This window comes from Taudactylus pleione, unplaced genomic scaffold (genome assembly GCF_031769625.1).
Source record: "Taudactylus pleione unplaced genomic scaffold, aTauple2 ptg000154l, whole genome shotgun sequence".
Lineage (NCBI taxonomy): Eukaryota > Metazoa > Chordata > Amphibia > Anura > Myobatrachidae > Taudactylus > Taudactylus pleione.
The window spans coordinates 30,319,919-30,339,508 of NW_028284556.1; the positions used below are offsets into that span (position 1 = coordinate 30,319,919).

The following is a 19,590-nucleotide window of genomic DNA, read 5'->3' on the forward strand; positions in this document are numbered from 1 at the left end:
AAAATGCACTGTTAACTTGTCTTTAATCATTATACAGCTTTGAGTCTTAATAACTTCATAGCTCTGATTTTTGTATATTAGAATACCTATATTTCTTCTCATCTCTGAAAGTATGTTTGGTATGACCTTCCTGCTGCAGTAGTTAAAGTGTTTTTCATGACAAGTACTGATGGAATGTTCATGTTTTTTCCTATGTGGATTGTCAATTTTTAAAGTACTGAAATTGTTTGTATTCACCATTTTTTAAAGTGTACAGCTATAATGATTGCTCTTGATTTTATAATAGAAATAGTTACTTTCTCTGTAATTTCACACGACCATGTTTTTGTTGAAAGATGCAGTCAATTTTAAATTTCCCTAATTGACAACATTCTTTATGTACATTTTTTGGAAACTGAAATTAAAAACCACACCAGAAGTGGGGTTTGAATCCATGCAGATATAAATCCATTGGATAATAAGCCCAACACCTTAACCACTCGGCCATCCTGGTGCAGTAGCCAAAGCGTTTATCATGATAAGCACTATTGAAATGTTCATATTTTTTTCTATGTGCATTGTCAATTTTAAATTACTGAAATTGTAGGTATTAAACATTTTTATTGTGTACAACTATAACGATTGCTCTTGATTTTTTAATGGAAATAGCTGCTTTTTCTGTCCTTTCACATAACCATGTTTTTATCGAGGATGTATTGCTGTCAGTTATTTTTCCCTAATTGATGACATTCTTTATTGTACATATCTTGGAAACTGAAATTAAAAACCATACCAGGAGAGGTGTTCGAACCCACGCAGATATAAATCCATGGGATCTTAAGTCCAACTCCTTAACCACTTGGCCATCCTGGTGCGTTAGCCAAGGAGATTATCAAAAGAAGCACTATTGAAATGTTCATCTTTTTTTCAATATGCTCTGCTAACTTGTCTTTAATCATTATACAGCTTTGAGTCTAAATAACTACATACTCTGATTTTTGTATATTAGAATACCTATATTTCTTCTCATCTCTGAAAGTATGTTTGGTATGACCTTCCTGCTGCAGTAGTTAAAGTGTTTTTCATGACAAGTACTGATGGAATGTTCATGTTTTTTTCTATGTGGATTGTCAATTTTTAAATTACTGAAATTGATTGTATTCACCATTATTTAAAGTGTACAGCTATAACGATTGCTCTTGATTTTATAATAGAAATAGTTACTTTCTCTGTAATTTCACATGACCATGTTTTTGTTGAAAGACATACGGCTGTCAATTTTAAATTTCCCTAATTGATAACATTCTTTATTGTACATTTTTTGGAAGCTGAAATTAAAAACCACACCAGAAGGGGGATTTGAATCCATGCAGATATAAATCCATTGGATTATAAGCCCAACACCTTAACCACTCGGCCATCCTAGGCAAGTAGCCAAAGCGTTTATCATGATATGTACTATTGAAATGTTCATATTTTTTTCTATGTGCATTGTCAATTTTAAATTACTGAAATTGTAGGTATTAAACATTTTTAATGTGTACAACTATAACGATTGCTCTTGATTTTTTAATAGAAATAGCTGCTTTTTCAGTCCTTTCACATAACCATGTTTTTATCGAGGATGTATTGCTGTCAGTTATTTTTCACTAATTGATGACATTATTTATTGTACATATCTTGGAAGCTGAAATTAAAAACCATACCAGGAGTGGGGTTCGAACCCACGCAGATATAAATCCATTGGATCTTAAGTCCAAAGCCTTAACCACTCGGCCATCCTGGTGCGGTAGCCAAGGAGTTTATCAAGATAAGCACTATTGAAATGTTCATCTTTTTTTCAACATGCTCTGTTAACTTGTCTTTAATCATTATACAGCTTTGAGTCTAAATAACTACATAGCTCTGATTTTTGTATATTAGAATACCTATATTTCTTCTCATCTCTGAAAGTATGTTTAGTATGACCTTCCTGCTGCAGTAGTTAAAGTGTTTTTCATGACAAGTACTGATGGAATGTTCATGTTTTTTTCTATGTGGATTGTCAATTTTTAAATTACTGAAATTGATTGTATTCACCATTTTTTAAAGTGTACAGCTATAACGATTGCTCTTGAATTTATAATAGAAATAGTTACTTTCTCTGTAATTTCACACGACCATGTTTTTGTTGAAAGATATACGGCTGTCAATTTTATATTTCCCTAATTGATAACATTCTTTATTGTACATTTTTTGGAAGCTGAAATTAAAAACCACACCAGAAGTGGGGTTTGAATCCATGCAGATATAAATCCATTGGCTTATGAGCCCAACACCTTAACCACTTGGCCATCCTGGTGCAGTGGCCAAAGCGTTTATCATGATAAGCACTTTTGAAATGTTCAGTTTTTTTTCTAGGTACATTGTCAGTTTTAGATTACTGAAATTGTAGGTATTAAACATTTTTAATGTGTACAACTGTAACGATTGCTCTTGATTTTATGTTGGAAATAGCTGCTTTTTCTGTACTATTGAAATGTTCATCTTTTTTTCAAAATGCACTGTCAACTTCTCTTTAATCATTATACAGCTTTGAGTCTAAATAACTACATAGCTCTGATTTTTGTATATTAGAATACCTATATTTCTTCTCATCTCTGAAAGTATGTTTGGTATGACCTTCCTGCTGCAGTAGTTAAAGTGTTTTTCATGACAAGTACTGATGGAATGTTCATGTTTTTTTCTATGTGGATTGTCAATTTTTAAAGTACTGAAATTGTTTGTATTCACCATTTTTTAAAGTGTACAGCTATAATGATTGCTCTTGATTTTATAATAGAAAGAGTTACTTTCTCTGTAATTTCACACGACCATGTTTTTCTTGAAAGATATACGGCTGTCAATTTTAAATTTCCCTAATTGATAACATTCTTTATTGTACATTTTTTGGAAGCTGAAATTAAAAACCACACCAGAAGAGGGGTTTGAATCCATGCAGATATAAATCCATTGGATTATAAGCCCAACACCTTAACCACTCGGCCATCCTGGTGTAGTAGCCAAAGTGTTTATCATGATATGCACTATTGAAATGTTCATATTTTTTTCAATGTGCATTGTCAATTTTAAATTACTGAAATTGTAGGTATTAAACATTTTTATTGTGTACAACTATAACGATTGCTCTTGATTTTATGATGGAAATAGCTGCTTTTTCTGTACTATGGAAATGTTCATCTTTTTTTCAAAATGCACTGTTAACTTGTCTTTAATCATTATACAGCTTTGAGTCTAAATAACTTCATAGCTCTGATTTTTGTATATTAGAATACCTATGTTTCTTCTCATCTCTGAAAGTATGTTTGGTATGACCTTCCTGCTGCAGTAGTTAAAGTGTTTTTCATGACAAGTACTGATGGAATGTTCATGTTTTTTCCTATGTGGATTGTCAATTTTAAAGTACTGAATTTGTTTGTATTCACGATTTTTTAAAGTGTACAGCTATAATGATTGCTCTTGATTTTATAATAGAAATAGTTACTTTCTCTGTAATTTCACACGACCATGTTTTTGTTGAAAGATGCAGTCAATTTTAAATTTCCCTAATTGACAACATTCTTTATGTACATTTTTTGGAAGCTGAAATTAAAAACCACACCAGAAGTGGGGTTTGAATTCATGCAGATATAAATCCATTGGATAATAAGCCCAACACCTTAACCACTCGGCCATCCTGGTGCAGTAGCCAAAGCGTTTATCATGATATGCACTATTGAAATGTTCATATTTTTTTCTATGTGCATTGTCAATTTTAAATTACTGAAATTGTAGGTATTAAACATTTTTATTGTGTACAACTATAACGATTGCTCTTGATTTTTTAATGGAAATAGCTGCTTTTTCTGTCCTTTCACATAACCATGTTTTTATCGAGGATGTATTGCTGTCAGTTATTTTTCCCTAATTGATGACATTCTTTATTGTACACATCTTGGAAACTGAAATTAAAAACCATACCAGGAGAGGTGTTCGAACCCACGCAGATATAAATCCATGGGATCTTAAGTCCAACTCCTTAACCACTTGGCCATCCTGGTGCGTTAGCCAAGGAGGTTATCAAAAGAAGCACTATTGAAATGTTCATCTTTTTTTCAATATGCTCTGTTAACTTGTCTTTAATCATTATACAGCTTTGAGTCTAAATAACTACATACTCTGATTTTTGTATATTAGAATACCTATATTTCTTCTCATCTCTGAAAGTATGTTTGGTATGACCTTCCTGCTGCAGTAGTTAAAGTGTTTTTCATGACAAGTACTGATGGAATGTTCATGTTTTTTTCTATGTGGATTGTCAATTTTTAAATTACTGAAATTGATTGTATTCACCATTATTTAAAGTGTACAGCTATAACGATTGCTCTTGATTTTATAATAGAAATAGTTACTTTCTCTGTTATTTCACACGACCATGTTTTTGTTGAAAGATATACGGCTGTCAATTTTAAATTTCCCTAATTGATAACATTCTTTATTGTACATTTTTTGGAAGCTGAAATTAAAAACCACACCAGAAGGGGGATTTGAATCCATGCAGATATAAATCCATTGGATTATAAGCCCAACACCTTAACCACTCGGCCATCCTGGTGCAGTATCCAAAGCGTTTATCATGGTATGCACTATTGAAATGTTCATATTTTTTTCTATGTGCATTGTCAATTTTAAATTACTGAAATTGTACGTATTAAACATTTTTAATGTGTACAACTATAATGATTGCTCTTGATTTTTTAATGGAAATAGCTGCTTTTTCTGTCCTTTCACATAACCTGGTTTTTTCGAGGATGTATTGCTGTCAGTTATTTTTCTCTAATTGATGACATTCTTTATTGTACATATCTTGGAAGGTGAAATTAAAAACCATACCAGGAGTGGGGTTCGAACCCACGCAGATATAAATCCATTGGATCTTAAGTCCAACGCCTTAACCACTCGGCCATCCTGGTGCGGTAGCCAAGGAGTTTATCAAGATAAGCACTATTGAAATGTTCATCTTTTTTTCATCATGCTCTGTTAACTTGTCTTTAATCATTATACAGCTTTGAGTCTAAATAACTACATAGCTCTGATTTTTGTATATTAGAATACCTATATTTCTTCTCATCTCTGAAAGTATGTTTGGTATGACCTTCCTGCTGCAGTAGTTAAAGTGTTTTTCATGACAAGTACTGATGGAATGTTCATGTTTTTTTCTATGTGGATTGTCAATTTTTAAATTACTGAAATTGATTGTATTCACCATTTTTTAAACTGTACAGCTATAATGATTGCTCTTGATTTTATAATAGAAATAGTTACTTTCTCTGTAATTTCACATGACCATGTTTTTGTTGAAAGATATACGGCTGTCAATTTTAAATTTCCCTAATTGATAACATTCTTTATTGTACATTTTTTGGAAGCTGAAATTAAAAACCACACCAGAAGGGGGGTTTGAATCCATGCAGATATAAATCCATTGGATTATAAGCCAAACTCCTTAACCATTTGGCCATCCTAGGCAAGTAGCCAAAGCGTTTATCATGATATGTACTATTGAAATGTTCATATTTTTTTCTATGTGCATTGTCAATTTTAAATTACTGAAATTGTAGGTATTAAACATTTTTAATGTGTACAACTGTAACGATTGCTCTTGATTTTATGTTGGAAATAGCTGCTTTTTCTGTACTATTGAAATGTTCATCTTTTTTTCAAAATGCACTGTCAACTTGTCTTTAATCATTATACAGCTTTGAGTCTAAATAACTACATAGCTCTGATTTTTGTATATTAGAATACCTATATTTCTTCTCATCTCTGAAAGTATGTTTGGTATGACCTTCCTGCTGCAGTAGTTAAAGTGTTTTTCATGACAAGTACTGATGGAATGTTCATGTTTTTTTCTATGTGGATTGTCAATTTTTAAAGTACTGAAATTGTTTGTATTCACCATTTTTTAAAGTGTACAGCTATAATGATTGCTCTTGATTTTATAATAGAAATAGTTACTTTCTCTGTAATTTCACACGACCATGTTTTTCTTGAAAGATATACGGCTGTCAATTTTAAATTTCCCTAATTGATAACATTCTTTATTGTACATTTTTTGGAAGCTGAAATTAAAAACCACACCAGAAGAGGGGTTTGAATCCATGCAGATATAAATCCATTGGATTATAAGCCCAACACCTTAACCACTCGGCCATCCTGGTGTAGTAGCCAAAGCGTTTATCATGATATGCACTATTGAAATGTTCATATTTTTTTCTATGTGCATTGTCAATTTTAAATTACTGAAATTGTAGGTATTAAACATTTTTATTGTGTACAACTATAATGATTGCTCTTGATTTTATGATGGAAATAGCTGCTTTTTCTGTACTATGGAAATGTTCATCTTTTTTTCAAAAAGCACTGTTAACTTGTCTTTAGTCATTATACAGCTTTGAGTCTAAATAACTTCATAGCTCTGATTTTTGTATATTAGAATACCTATATTTCTTCTCATCTCTGAAAGTATGTTTGGTATGACCTTCCTGCTGCAGTAGTTAAAGTGTTTTTCATGACAAGTACTGATGGAATGTTCATGTTTTTTCCTATGTGGATTGTCAATTTTTAAAGTACTGAAATTGTTTGTATTCACCATTTTTTAAAGTGTACAGCTATAATGATTGCTCTTGATTTTATAATAGAAATAGTTACTTTCTCTGTAATTTCACACGACCATGTTTTTGTTGAAAGATGCAGTCAAATTTAAATTTCCCTAATTGACAACATTCTTTATGTACATTTTTTGGAAGCTGAAATTAAAAACCACACCAGAAGTGGGGTTTGAATCCATGCAGATATAAATCCATTGGATAATAAGCCCAACACCTTAACCACTCGGCCATCCTGGTGCAGTAGCCAAAGCGTTTATCATGATATGCACTATTGAAATGTTCATATTTTTTTCTATGTGCATTGTCAATTTTAAATTACTGAAATTGTAGGTATTAAACATTTTTATTGTGTACAACTATAACGATTGCTCTTGATTTTTTAATGGAAATAGCTGCTTTTTCTGTCCTTTCACATAACCATGTTTTTATCGAGGATGTATTGCTGTCAGTTATTTTTCCCTAATTGATGACATTCTTTATTGTACATATCTTGGAAACTGAAATTAAAAACCATACCAGGAGAGGTGTTCGAACCCACGCAGATATAAATCCATGGGATCTTAAGTCCAACTCCTTAACCACTTGGCCATCCTGGTGCGTTAGCCAAGGAGATTATCAAAAGAAGCACTATTGAAATGTTCATCTTTTTTTCAATATGCTCTGTTAACTTGTCTTTAATCATTATACAGCTTTGAGTCTAAATAACTACATACTCTGATTTTTGTATATTAGAATACCTATATTTCTTCTCATCTCTGAAAGTATGTTTGGTATGACCTTCCTGCTGCAGTAGTTAAAGTGTTTTTCATGACAAGTACTGATGGAATGTTCATGTTTTTTTCTATGTGGATTGTCAATTTTTAAATTACTGAAATTGATTGTATTCACCATTATTTAAAGTGTACAGCTATAACGATTGCTCTTGATTTTATAATAGAAATAGTTACTTTCTCTGTTATTTCACACGACCATGTTTTTGTTGAAAGATATACGGCTGTCAATTTTAAATTTCCCTAATTGATAACATTCTTTATTGTACATTTTTTGGAAGCTGAAATTAAAAACCACACCAGAAGGGGGGTTTGAATCCATGCAGATATAAATCCATTGGATTATAAGCCCAACACCTTAACCACTCGGCCATCCTGGTGCAGTGTCCAAAGCGTTTATCATGGTATGCACTATTGAAATGTTCATATTTTTTTCTATGTGCATTGTCAATTTTAAATTACTGAAATTGTAGGTATTAAACATTTTTAATGTGTACAACTATAACGATTGCTCTTGATTTTTTAATGGAAATAGCTGCTTTTTCTGTCCTTTCACATAACCTGGTTTTTTCGAGGATGTATTGCTGTCAGTTATTTTTCTCTAATTGATGACATTCTTTATTGTACATATCTTGGAAGGTGAAATTAAAAACCATACCAGGAGTGGGGTTCGAACCCACGAAGATATAAATCCATTGGATCTTAAGTCCAACGCCTTAACCACTCGGCCATCCTGGTGCGGTAGCCAAGGAGTTTATCAAGATAAGCACTATTGAAATGTTCATCTTTTTTTATCATGCTCTGTTAACTTGTCTTTAATCATTATACAGCTTTGAGTCTAAATAACTACATAGCTCTGATTTTTGTATATTAGAATACCTATATTTCTTCTCATCTCTGAAAGTATGTTTGGTATGACCTTCCTGCTGCAGTAGTTAAAGTGTTTTTCATGACAAGTACTGATGGAATGTTCATGTTTTTTTCTATGTGGATTGTCAATTTTTAAAGTACTGAAATTGTTTGTATTCACCATTTTTTAAAGTGTACAGCTATAATGATTGCTCTTGATTTTATAATAGAAATAGTTACTTTCTCTGTAATTTCACACGACCATGTTTTTCTTGAAAGATATACGGCTGTCAATTTTAAATTTCCCTAATTGATAACATTCTTTATTGTACATTTTTTGGAAGCTGAAATTAAAAACCACACCAGAAGAGGGGTTTGAATCCATGCAGATATAAATCCATTGGATTATAAGCCCAACACCTTAACCACTCGGCCATCCTGGTGTAGTAGCCAAAGCGTTTATCATGATATGCACTATTGAAATGTTCATATTTTTTTCTATGTGCATTGTCAATTTTAAATTACTGAAATTGTAGGTATTAAACATTTTTATTGTGTACAACTATAATGATTGCTCTTGATTTTATGATGGAAATAGCTGCTTTTTCTGTACTATGGAAATGTTCATCTTTTTTTCAAAAAGCACTGTTAACTTGTCTTTAATCATTATACAGCTTTGAGTCTAAATAACTTCATAGCTCTGATTTTTGTATATTAGAATACCTATATTTCTTCTCATCTCTGAAAGTATGTTTGGTATGACCTTCCTGCTGCAGTAGTTAAAGTGTTTTTCATGACAAGTACTGATGGAATGTTCATGTTTTTTTCTATGTGGATTGTCAATTTTTAAAGTACTGAAATTGTTTGTATTCACCATTTTTTAAAGTGTACAGCTATAATGATTGCTCTTGATTTTATAATAGAAATAGTTACTTTCTCTGTAATTTCACACGACCATGTTTTTTTGAAAGATGCAATCAATTTTAAATTTCCCTAATTGATAACATTCTTTATGTACATTTTTTGGAAGCTGAAATTAAAAACCACACCAGAAGTGGGGTTTGAATCCATGCAGATATAAATCCATTGGATTATAAGCCCAACACCTTAACCACTCGGCCATCCTGGTGCAGTAGCCAAAGCATTTATCATGATATGCACTATTGAAATGTTCATATTTTTTTCTATGTGCATTGTCAATTTTAAATTACTGAAATTGTAGGTATTAAACATTTTTATTGTGTACAACTATAACGATTGCTCTTGATTTTTTAATGAAATAGCTGCTTTTTCTGTCCTTTCACATAACCTGGTTTTTATCGAGGATGTATTGCTGTCAGTTATTTTTCCCTAATTGATGACATTCTTTATTGTACATATCTTGGAAACTGAAATTAAAAACAATACCAGGAGAGGGGTTCGAACCCACACATATATAAATCCATGGGATCTTAAGTCCAACTCCTTAACCACTTGGCCATCCTGGTGCGTTAGCCAAAGAGTTTATCAAAATAAGCACTATTGAAATGTTCATCTTTTTTTCAATATGCTCTGTTAACTTGTCTTTAATCATTATACAGCTTTGAGTCTAAATAACTACATAGCTCTGATTTTTGTATATTAGAATACCTATATTTCTTCTCATCTCTGAAAGTATGTTTGGTATGACCTTCCTGCTGCAGTAGTTAAAGTGTTTTTCATGACAAGTACTGATGGAATGTTCATGTTTTTTTCTATGTGGATTGTCAATTTTTAAATTACTGAAATTGATTGTATTCACCATTTTTTAAACTGTACAGCTATAACGATTGCTCTTAATTTTATAATAGAAATAGTTACTTTCTCTGTTATTTCACACGACCATGTTTTTGTTGAAGGATATACGGCTGTCAATTTTAAATTTCCCTAATTGATAACATTCTTTATTGTACATTTTTTGGAAGCTGAAATTAAAAACCACACCAGAAGGGGGGTTTGAATCCATGCAGATATAAATCCATTGGATTATAAACCCAACACCTTAACCACTCGGCCATCCTGGTGCAGTAGCCAAAGCGTTTATCATGGTATGCATTATTGAAATGTTCATATTTTTTTCTATGTGCATTGTCAATTTTAAATTACTGAAATTGTAGGTATTAAACATTTTTAATGTGTACAACTATAACGATTGCTCTTGATTTTTTTATGGAAATAGCTGCTTTTTCTGTCCTTTCACATAACCATGTTTTTTTCGAGGATGTATTGCTGTCAGTTATTTTTCCCTAATTGATGACATTCTTTATTGTACATATCTTGGAAGCTGAAATTAAAAACCATACCAGGAGTGGGGTTCGAACCCACGCGGATATAAATCCATTGGATCTTAAGTTCAACGCCTTAACCACTCGGCCATCCTGGTGCGCTAGCCAAGGAGTTTATCAAGATAAGCACTATTGAAATGTTCATCTTTTTTTCATCATGCTCTGTTAACTTGTCTTTAATCATTATACAGCTTTGAGTCTAAATAACTACATAGCTCTGATTTTTGTATATTAGAATACCTATATTTCTTCTCATCTCTGAAAGTATGTTTGGTATGACCTTCCTGCTGCAGTAGTTAAAGTGTTTTTCATGACAAGTACTGATGGAATGTTCATGTTTTTTTCTATGTGGATTGTCAATTTTTAAAGTACTGAAATTGTTTGTATTCACCATTTTTTAAAATGTACAGCTATAATGATTGCTCTTGATTTTATAATAGAAATAGTTACTTTCTCTGTAATTTCACACGACCATGTTTTTGTTGAAAGATGCAGTCAATTTTAAATTTCCCTAATTGACAACATTCTTTATGTACATTTTTTGGAAGCTGAAATTAAAAACCACACCAGAAGTGGGGTTTGAATCCATGCAGATATAAATCCATTGGATAATAAGCCCAACACCTTAACCACTTGGCCATCCTGGTGCAGTAGCCAAAGCGTTTATCATGATATGCACTATTGAAATGTTCATATTTTTTTCTATGTGCATTGTCAATTTTAAATTACTGAAATTGTAGGTATTAAACATTTTTATTGTGTACAACTATAACGATTGCTCTTGATTTTTTAATGGAAATAGCTGCTTTTTCTGTCCTTTCACATAACCATGTTTTTATCGAGGATGTATTGCTGTCAGTTATTTTTCCCTAATTGATGACATTCTTTATTGTACATATCTTGGAAACTGAAATTAAAAACCATACCAGGAGAGGTGTTCGAACCCACGCAGATATAAATCCATGGGATCTTAAGTCCAACTCCTTAACCACTTGGCCATCCTGGTGCATTAGCCAAGGAGATTATCAAAAGAAGCACTATTGAAATGTTCATCTTTTTTTCAATATGCTCTGTTAACTTGTCTTTAATCATTATACAGCTTTGAGTCTAAATAACTACATACTCTGATTTTTGTATATTGGAATACCTATATTTCTTCTCATCTCTGAAAGTATGTTTGGTATGACCTTCCTGCTGCAGTAGTTAAAGTGTTTTTCATGACAAGTACTGATGGAATGTTCATGTTTTTTTCTATGTGGATTGTCAATTTTTAAATTACTGAAATTGATTGTATTCACCATTATTTAAAGTGTACAGCTATAACGATTGCTCTTGATTTTATAATAGAAATAGTTACTTTCTCTGTTATTTCACACGACCATGTTTTTGTTGAAAGATATACGGCTGTCAATTTTAAATTTCCCTAATTGATAACATTCTTTATTGTACATTTTTTGGAAGCTGAAATTAAAAACCACACCAGAAGGGGGGTTTGAATCCATGCAGATATAAATCCATTGGATTATAAGCCCAACACCTTAACCACTCGGCCATCCTGGTGCAGTATCCAAAGCGTTTATCATGGTATGCACTATTGAAATGTTCATATTTTTTTCTATGTGCATTGTCAATTTTAAATTACTGAAATTGTAGGTATTAAACATTTTTAATGTGTACAACTATAACGATTGCTCTTGATTTTTTAATGGAAATAGCTGCTTTTTCTGTCCTTTCACATAACCTGGTTTTTTCGAGGATGTATTGCTGTCAGTTATTTTTCTCTAATTGATGACATTCTTTATTGTACATATCTTGGAAGGTGAAATTAAAAACCATACCAGGAGTGGGGTTCGAACCCACGCAGATATAAATCCATTGGATCTTAAGTCCAACGCCTTAACCACTCGGCCATCCTGGTGCGGTAGCCAAGGAGTTTATCAAGATAAGCACTATTGAAATGTTCATCTTTTTTTCATCATGCTCTGTTAACTTGTCTTTAATCATTATACAGCTTTGAGTCTAAATAACTACATAGCTCTGATTTTTGTATATTAGAATACCTATATTTCTTCTCATCTCTGAAAGTATGTTTGGTATGACCTTCCTGCTGCAACAGTTTAAGTGTTTTTCATGACAAGTACTGATGGAATGTTCATGTTTTTTTCTATGTGGATTGTCAATTTTTAAATTACTGAAATTGATTGTATTCACCATTTTTTAAACTGTACAGCTATAATGATTGCTCTTGATTTTATAATAGAAATAGTTACTTTCTCTGTAATTTCACATGACCATGTTTTTGTTGAAAGATATACGGCTGTCAATTTTAAATTTCCCTAATTGATAACATTCTTTATTGTACATTTTTTGGAAGCTGAAATTAAAAACCACACCAGAAGGGGGGTTTGAATCCATGCAGATATAAATCCATTGGATTATAAGCCCAACTCCTTAACCATTTGGCCATCCTAGGCAAGTAGCCAAAGCGTTTATCATGATATGTACTATTGAAATGTTCATATTTTTTTCTATGTGCATTGTCAATTTTAAATTACTGAAATTGTAGGTATTAAACATTTTTAATGTGTACAACTGTAACGATTGCTCTTGATTTTATGTTGGAAATAGCTGCTTTTTCTGTACTATTGAAATGTTCATCTTTTTTTCAAAATGCACTGTCAACTTGTCTTTAATCATTATACAGCTTTGAGTCTAAATAACTACATAGCTCTGATTTTTGTATATTAGAATACCTATATTTCTTCTCATCTCTGAAAGTATGTTTGGTATGACCTTCCTGCTGCAGTAGTTAAAGTGTTTTTCATGACAAGTACTGATGGAATGTTCATGTTTTTTTCTATGTGGATTGTCAATTTTTAAAGTACTGAAATTGTTTGTATTCACCATTTTTTAAAGTGTACAGCTATAATGATTGCTCTTGATTTTATAATAGAAATAGTTACTTTCTCTGTAATTTCACACGACCATGTTTTTCTTGAAAGATATACGGCTGTCAATTTTAAATTTCCCTAATTGATAACATTCTTTATTGTACATTTTTTGGAAGCTGAAATTAAAAACCACACCAGAAGAGGGGTTTGAATCCATGCAGATATAAATCCATTGGATTATAAGCCCAACACCTTAACCACTCGGCCATCCTGGTGTAGTAGCCAAAGCGTTTATCATGATATGCACTATTGAAATGTTCATATTTTTTTCTATGTGCATTGTCAATTTTAAATTACTGAAATTGTAGGTATTAAACATTTTTATTGTGTACAACTATAATGATTGCTCTTGATTTTATGATGGAAATAGCTGCTTTTTCTGTACTATGGAAATGTTCATCTTTTTTTCAAAAAGCACTGTTAACTTGTCTTTAATCATTATACAGCTTTGAGTCTAAATAACTTCATAGCTCTGATTTTTGTATATTAGAATACCTATATTTCTTCTCATCTCTGAAAGTATGTTTGGTATGACCTTCCTGCTGCAGTAGTTAAAGTGTTTTTCATGACAAGTACTGATGGAATGTTCATGTTTTTTTCTATGTGGATTGTCAATTTTTAAAGTACTGAAATTGTTTGTATTCACCATTTTTTAAAGTGTACAGCTATAATGATTGCTCTTGATTTTATAATAGAAATAGTTACTTTCTCTGTAATTTCACACGACCATGTTTTTTTGAAAGATGCAGTCAATTTTAAATTTCCCTAATTGATAACATTCTTTATGTACATTTTTTGGAAGCTGAAATTAAAAACCACACCAGAAGTGGGGTTTGAATCCATGCAGATATAAATCCATTGGATTATAAGCCCAACACCTTAACCACTCGGCCATCCTGGTGCAGTAGCCAAAGCATTTATCATGATATGCACTATTGAAATGTTCATATTTTTTTCTATGTGCATTGTCAATTTTAAATTACTGAAATTGTAGGTATTAAACATTTTTATTGTGTACAACTATAACGATTGCTCTTGATTTTTTAATGAAATAGCTGCTTTTTCTGTCCTTTCACATAACCTGGTTTTTATCGAGGATGTATTGCTGTCAGTTATTTTTCCCTAATTGATGACATTCTTTATTGTACATATCTTGGAAACTGAAATTAAAAACCATACCAGGAGAGGGGTTCGAACCCACGCAGATATAAATCCATGGGATCTTAAGTCCAACTCCTTAACCACTTGGCCATCCTGGTGCGTTAGCCAAAGAGTTTATCAAAATAAGCACTATTGAAATGTTCATCTTTTTTTCAATATGCTCTGTTAACTTGTCTTTAATCATTATACAGCTTTGAGTCTAAATAACTACATAGCTCTGATTTTTGTATATTAGAATACCTATATTTCTTCTCATCTCTGAAAGTATGTTTGGTATGACCTTCCTGCTGCAGTAGTTAAAGTGTTTTTCATGACAAGTACTGATGGAATGTTCATGTTTTTTTCTATGTGGATTGTCAATTTTTAAATTACTGAAATTGATTGTATTCACCATTTTTTAAACTGTACAGCTATAATGATTGCTCTTGATTTTATAATAGAAATAGTTACTTTCTCTGTAATTTCACATGACCATGTTTTTGTTGAAAACTATATGGCTGTCAATTTTAAATTTCCCTAATTGATAACATTCTTTGTTGTACATTTTTTGGAAGCTGAAATTAAAAACCACACCAGAAGGGGGGTTTGAATCCATGCAGATATAAATCCATTGGATTATAAGCCCAACACCTTAACCACTCGGCCATCCTAGGCAAGTAGCCAAAGCGTTTATCATGATATGTACTATTGAAATGTTCTTTTTTTTTTCTATGTGCATTGTCAATTTTAAATTACTGAAATTGTAGGTATTAAACATTTTTAATGTGTACAACTATAACGATTGCTCTTGATTTTTTTATGGAAATAGCTGCTTTTTCTGTCCTTTCACATAACCATGTTTTTTTCGAGGATGTATTGCTGTCAGTTATTTTTCCCTAATTGATGACATTCTTTATTGTACATATCTTGGAAGCTGAAATTAAAAACAATACCAGGAGTGGGGTTCGAACCCACCCGGATATAAATCCATTGGATCTTAAGTCCAACGCCTTAACCACTCGGCAATCCTGGTACGGTAGCCAAGGAGTTTATCAAGATAAGCACTATTGAAATGTTCATCTTTTTTTCATCATGCTCTGTTAACTTGTCTTTAATCATTATACAGCTTTGAGTCTAAATAACTACATAGCTCTGATTTTTGTATATTAGAATACCTATATTTCTTCTCATCTCTGAAAGTATGTTTGGTATGACCTTCCTGCTGCAGTAGTTAAAGTGTTTTTCATGACAAGTACTGATGGAATGTTCATGTTTTTTTCTATGTGGATTGTCAATTTTTAAATTACTGAAATTGATTGTATTCACCATTTTTTAAACTGTACAGCTATAATGATTGCTCTTGATTTTATAATAGAAATAGTTACTTTCTCTGTAATTTCACATGACCATATTTTTGTTGAAAGATATACGGCTGTCAATTTTAAATTTCCCTAATTGATAACATTCTTTATTGTACATTTTTTGGAAGCTGAAATTAAAAACCACACCAGAAGGGGGGTTTGAATCCATGCAGATATAAATCCATTGGATTATAAGCCCAACACCTTAACCACTCGGCCATCCTGGTGCAGTATCCAAAGCGTTTATCATGGTATGCACTATTGAAATGTTCATATTTTTTTCTATGGGCATTGTCAATTTTAAATTACTGAAATTGTAGGTATTAAACATTTTTAATGTGTACAACTATAACGATTGCTCTTGATTTTTTTATGGAAATAGCTGCTTTTTCTGTCCTTTCACATAACCTGGTTTTTTCGAGGATGTATTGCTGTCAGTTATTTTTCTCTAATTGATGACATTCTTTATCGTACATGTCTTGGAAACTGAAATTAAAAACCATACCAGGAGAGGTGTTCGAACCCACGCAGATATAAATCCATGGGATCTTAAGTCCAACTCCTTAACCACTTGGCCATCCTGGTGCGTTAGCCAAGGAGTTTATCAAAATAAGCACTATTGAAATGTTCATCTTTTTTTCAATATGCTCTGTTAACTTGTCTTTAATCATTATACAGCTTTGAGTCTAAATAACTACATAGCTCTGATTTTTGAATATTAGAATACCTATATTTCTTATCATCTCTGAAAGTATGTTTGGTATGACCTTCCTGCTGCAGTAGTTAAAGTGTTTTTCATGACAAGTACTGATGGAATGTTCATGTTTTTTTCTATGTGGATTGTCAATTTTTAAATTACTGAAATTGATTGTATTCACCATTATTTAAAGTGTACAGCTATAACGATTGCTCTTAATTTTATAATAGAAATAGTTACTTTCTCTGTTATTTCACACGACCATGTTTTTGTTGAAGGATATACGGCTGTCAATTTTAAATTTCCCTAATTGATAACATTCTTTATTGTACATTTTTTGGAAGCTGAAATTAAAAACCACACCAGAAGGGGGGTTTGAATCCATGCAGATATAAATCCATTGGATTATAAGCCCAACACCTTAACCACTCGGCCATCCTGGTGCAGTAGCCAAAGCGTTTATCATGGTATGCATTATTGAAATGTTCATATTTTTTTCTATGTGCATTGTCAATTTTAAATTACTGAAATTGTAGGTATTAAACATTTTTAATGTGTACAACTATAACGATTGCTCTTGATTTTTTTATGGAAATAGCTGCTTTTTCTGTCCTTTCACATAACCATGTTTTTTTCGAGGATGTATTGCTGTCAGTTATTTTTCCCTAATTGATGACATTCTTTATTGTACATATCTTGGAAGCTGAAATTAAAAACCATACCAGGAGTGGGGTTCGAACCCACGCGGATATAAATCCATTGGATCTTAAGTTCAATGCCTTAACCACTCGGCCATCCTGGTGCGCTAGCCAAGGAGTTTATCAAGATAAGCACTATTGAAATGTTCATCTTTTTTTCATCATGCTCTGTTAACTTGTCTTTAATCATTATACAGCTTTGAGTCTAAATAACTACATAGCTCTGATTTTTGTATATTAGAATACCTATATTTCTTCTCATCTCTGAAAGTATGTTTGGTATGACCTTCCTGCTGCAGTAGTTAAAATGTTTTTCATGACAAGTACTGATGGAATGTTCATGTTTTTTTCTATGTGGATTGTCAATTTTTAAAGTACTGAAATTGTTTGTATTCACCATTTTTTAAAATGTACAGCTATAATGATTGCTCTTGATTTTATAATAGAAATAGTTACTTTCTCTGTAATTTCACACGACCATGTTTTTGTTGAAAGATGCAGTCAATTTTAAATTTCCCTAATTGACAACATTCTTTATGTACATTTTTTGGAAGCTGAAATTAAAAACCACACCAGAAGTGGGGTTTGAATCCATGCAGATATAAATCCATTGGATAATAAGCCCAACACCTTAACCACTCGGCCATCCTGGTGCAGTAGCCAAAGCGTTTATCATGATATGCATTATTGAAATGTTCATATTTTTTTCTATGTGCATTGTCAATTTTAAATTACTGAAATTGTAGGTATTAAACATTTTTATTGTGTACAACTATAACGATTGCTCTTGATTTTTTAATGGAAATAGCTGCTTTTTCTGTCCTTTCACATAACCATGTTTTTATCGAGGATGTATTGCTGTCAGTTATTTTTCCCTAATTGATGACATTCTTTATTGTACATATCTTGGAAACTGAAATTAAAAACCATACCAGGAGAGGTGTTCGAACCCACGCAGATATAAATCCATGGGATCTTAAGTCCAACTCCTTAACCACTTGGCCATCCTGGTGCATTAGCCAAGGAGATTATCAAAAGAAGCACTATTGAAATGTTCATCTTTTTTTCAATATGCTCTGTTAACTTGTCTTTAATCATTATACAGCTTTGAGTCTAAATAACTACATACTCTGATTTTTGTATATTAGAATACCTATATTTCTTCTCATCTCTGAAAGTATGTTTGGTATGACCTTCCTGCTGCAGTAGTTAAAGTGTTTTTCATGACAAGTACTGATGGAATGTTCATGTTTTTTTCTATGTGGATTGTCAATTTTTAAATTACTGAAATTGATTGTATTCACCATTATTTAAAGTGTACAGCTATAACGATTGCTCTTGATTTTATAATAGAAATAGTTACTTTCTCTGTTATTTCACACGACCATGTTTTTGTTGAAAGATATACGGCTGTCAATTTTAAATTTCCCTAATTGATAACATTCTTTATTGTACATTTTTTGGAAGCTGAAATTAAAAACCACACCAGAAGGGGGGTTTGAATCCATGCAGATATAAATCCATTGGATTATAAGCCCAACACCTTAACCACTCGGCCATCCTGGTGCAGTATCCAAAGCGTTTATCATGGTATGCACTATTGAAATGTTCATATTTTTTTCTATGTGCATTGTCAATTTTAAATTACTGAAATTGTAGGTATTAAACATTTTTAATGTGTACAACTATAACGATTGCTCTTGATTTTTTAATGGAAATAGCTGCTTTTTCTTTCCTTTCACATAACCTGGTTTTTTCGAGGATGTATTGCTGTCAGTTATTTTTCTCTAATTGATGACATTCTTTATTGTACATATCTTGGAAGGTGAAATTAAAAACCATACCAGGAGTGGGGTTCGAACCCACGCAGATATAAATCCATTGGATCTTAAGTCCAACGCCTTAACCACTCAGCCATCCTGGTGCGGTAGCCAAGGAGTTTATCAAGATAAGCACTATTGAAATGTTCATCTTTTTTTCATCATGCTCTGTTAACTTGTCTTTAATCATTATACAGCTTTGAGTCTAAATAACTACATAGCTCTGATTTTTGTATATTAGAATACCTATATTTCTTCTCATCTCTGAAAGTATGTTTGGTATGACCTTCCTGCTGCAGTAGTTAAAGTGTTTTTCATGACAAGTACTGATGG

The 19,590-nt window shown here is 32.0% G+C and overlaps 11 non-coding genes across 11 annotated transcripts; all 11 read right to left on the minus strand.

Moving 5' to 3' along the window:
* Positions 1-1,682: 1,682 nt before the first annotated feature.
* Positions 1,683-1,765, minus strand: TRNAL-UAA (transfer RNA leucine (anticodon UAA)). Its single transcript has one exon. It is a non-coding gene; the product is annotated as a tRNA-Leu (tRNA).
* A 3,122-nt stretch (positions 1,766-4,887) lies between these two features.
* Positions 4,888-4,970, minus strand: TRNAL-UAA (transfer RNA leucine (anticodon UAA)). Its single transcript has one exon. It is a non-coding gene; the product is annotated as a tRNA-Leu (tRNA).
* Positions 4,971-8,093: 3,123 nt separating this feature from the next.
* On the minus strand, positions 8,094-8,176 carry TRNAL-UAA (transfer RNA leucine (anticodon UAA)). Its single transcript has one exon. It is a non-coding gene; the product is annotated as a tRNA-Leu (tRNA).
* A 1,157-nt stretch (positions 8,177-9,333) lies between these two features.
* Positions 9,334-9,416, minus strand: TRNAI-UAU (transfer RNA isoleucine (anticodon UAU)). The gene has a single exon. It is a non-coding gene; the product is annotated as a tRNA-Ile (tRNA).
* Positions 9,417-10,605: 1,189 nt separating this feature from the next.
* On the minus strand, positions 10,606-10,688 carry TRNAL-UAA (transfer RNA leucine (anticodon UAA)). The gene has a single exon. It is a non-coding gene; the product is annotated as a tRNA-Leu (tRNA).
* Positions 10,689-12,425: 1,737 nt separating this feature from the next.
* TRNAL-UAA (transfer RNA leucine (anticodon UAA)) lies at positions 12,426-12,508 on the minus strand. Its single transcript has one exon. It is a non-coding gene; the product is annotated as a tRNA-Leu (tRNA).
* A 1,851-nt stretch (positions 12,509-14,359) lies between these two features.
* On the minus strand, positions 14,360-14,442 carry TRNAI-UAU (transfer RNA isoleucine (anticodon UAU)). The gene has a single exon. It is a non-coding gene; the product is annotated as a tRNA-Ile (tRNA).
* Positions 14,443-14,717: 275 nt separating this feature from the next.
* TRNAL-UAA (transfer RNA leucine (anticodon UAA)) lies at positions 14,718-14,800 on the minus strand. The gene has a single exon. It is a non-coding gene; the product is annotated as a tRNA-Leu (tRNA).
* Positions 14,801-15,631: 831 nt separating this feature from the next.
* TRNAL-UAA (transfer RNA leucine (anticodon UAA)) lies at positions 15,632-15,714 on the minus strand. Its single transcript has one exon. It is a non-coding gene; the product is annotated as a tRNA-Leu (tRNA).
* A 1,744-nt stretch (positions 15,715-17,458) lies between these two features.
* On the minus strand, positions 17,459-17,541 carry TRNAL-UAA (transfer RNA leucine (anticodon UAA)). Its single transcript has one exon. It is a non-coding gene; the product is annotated as a tRNA-Leu (tRNA).
* Positions 17,542-19,278: 1,737 nt separating this feature from the next.
* Positions 19,279-19,361, minus strand: TRNAL-UAA (transfer RNA leucine (anticodon UAA)). Its single transcript has one exon. It is a non-coding gene; the product is annotated as a tRNA-Leu (tRNA).
* Positions 19,362-19,590: the final 229 nt, after the last annotated feature.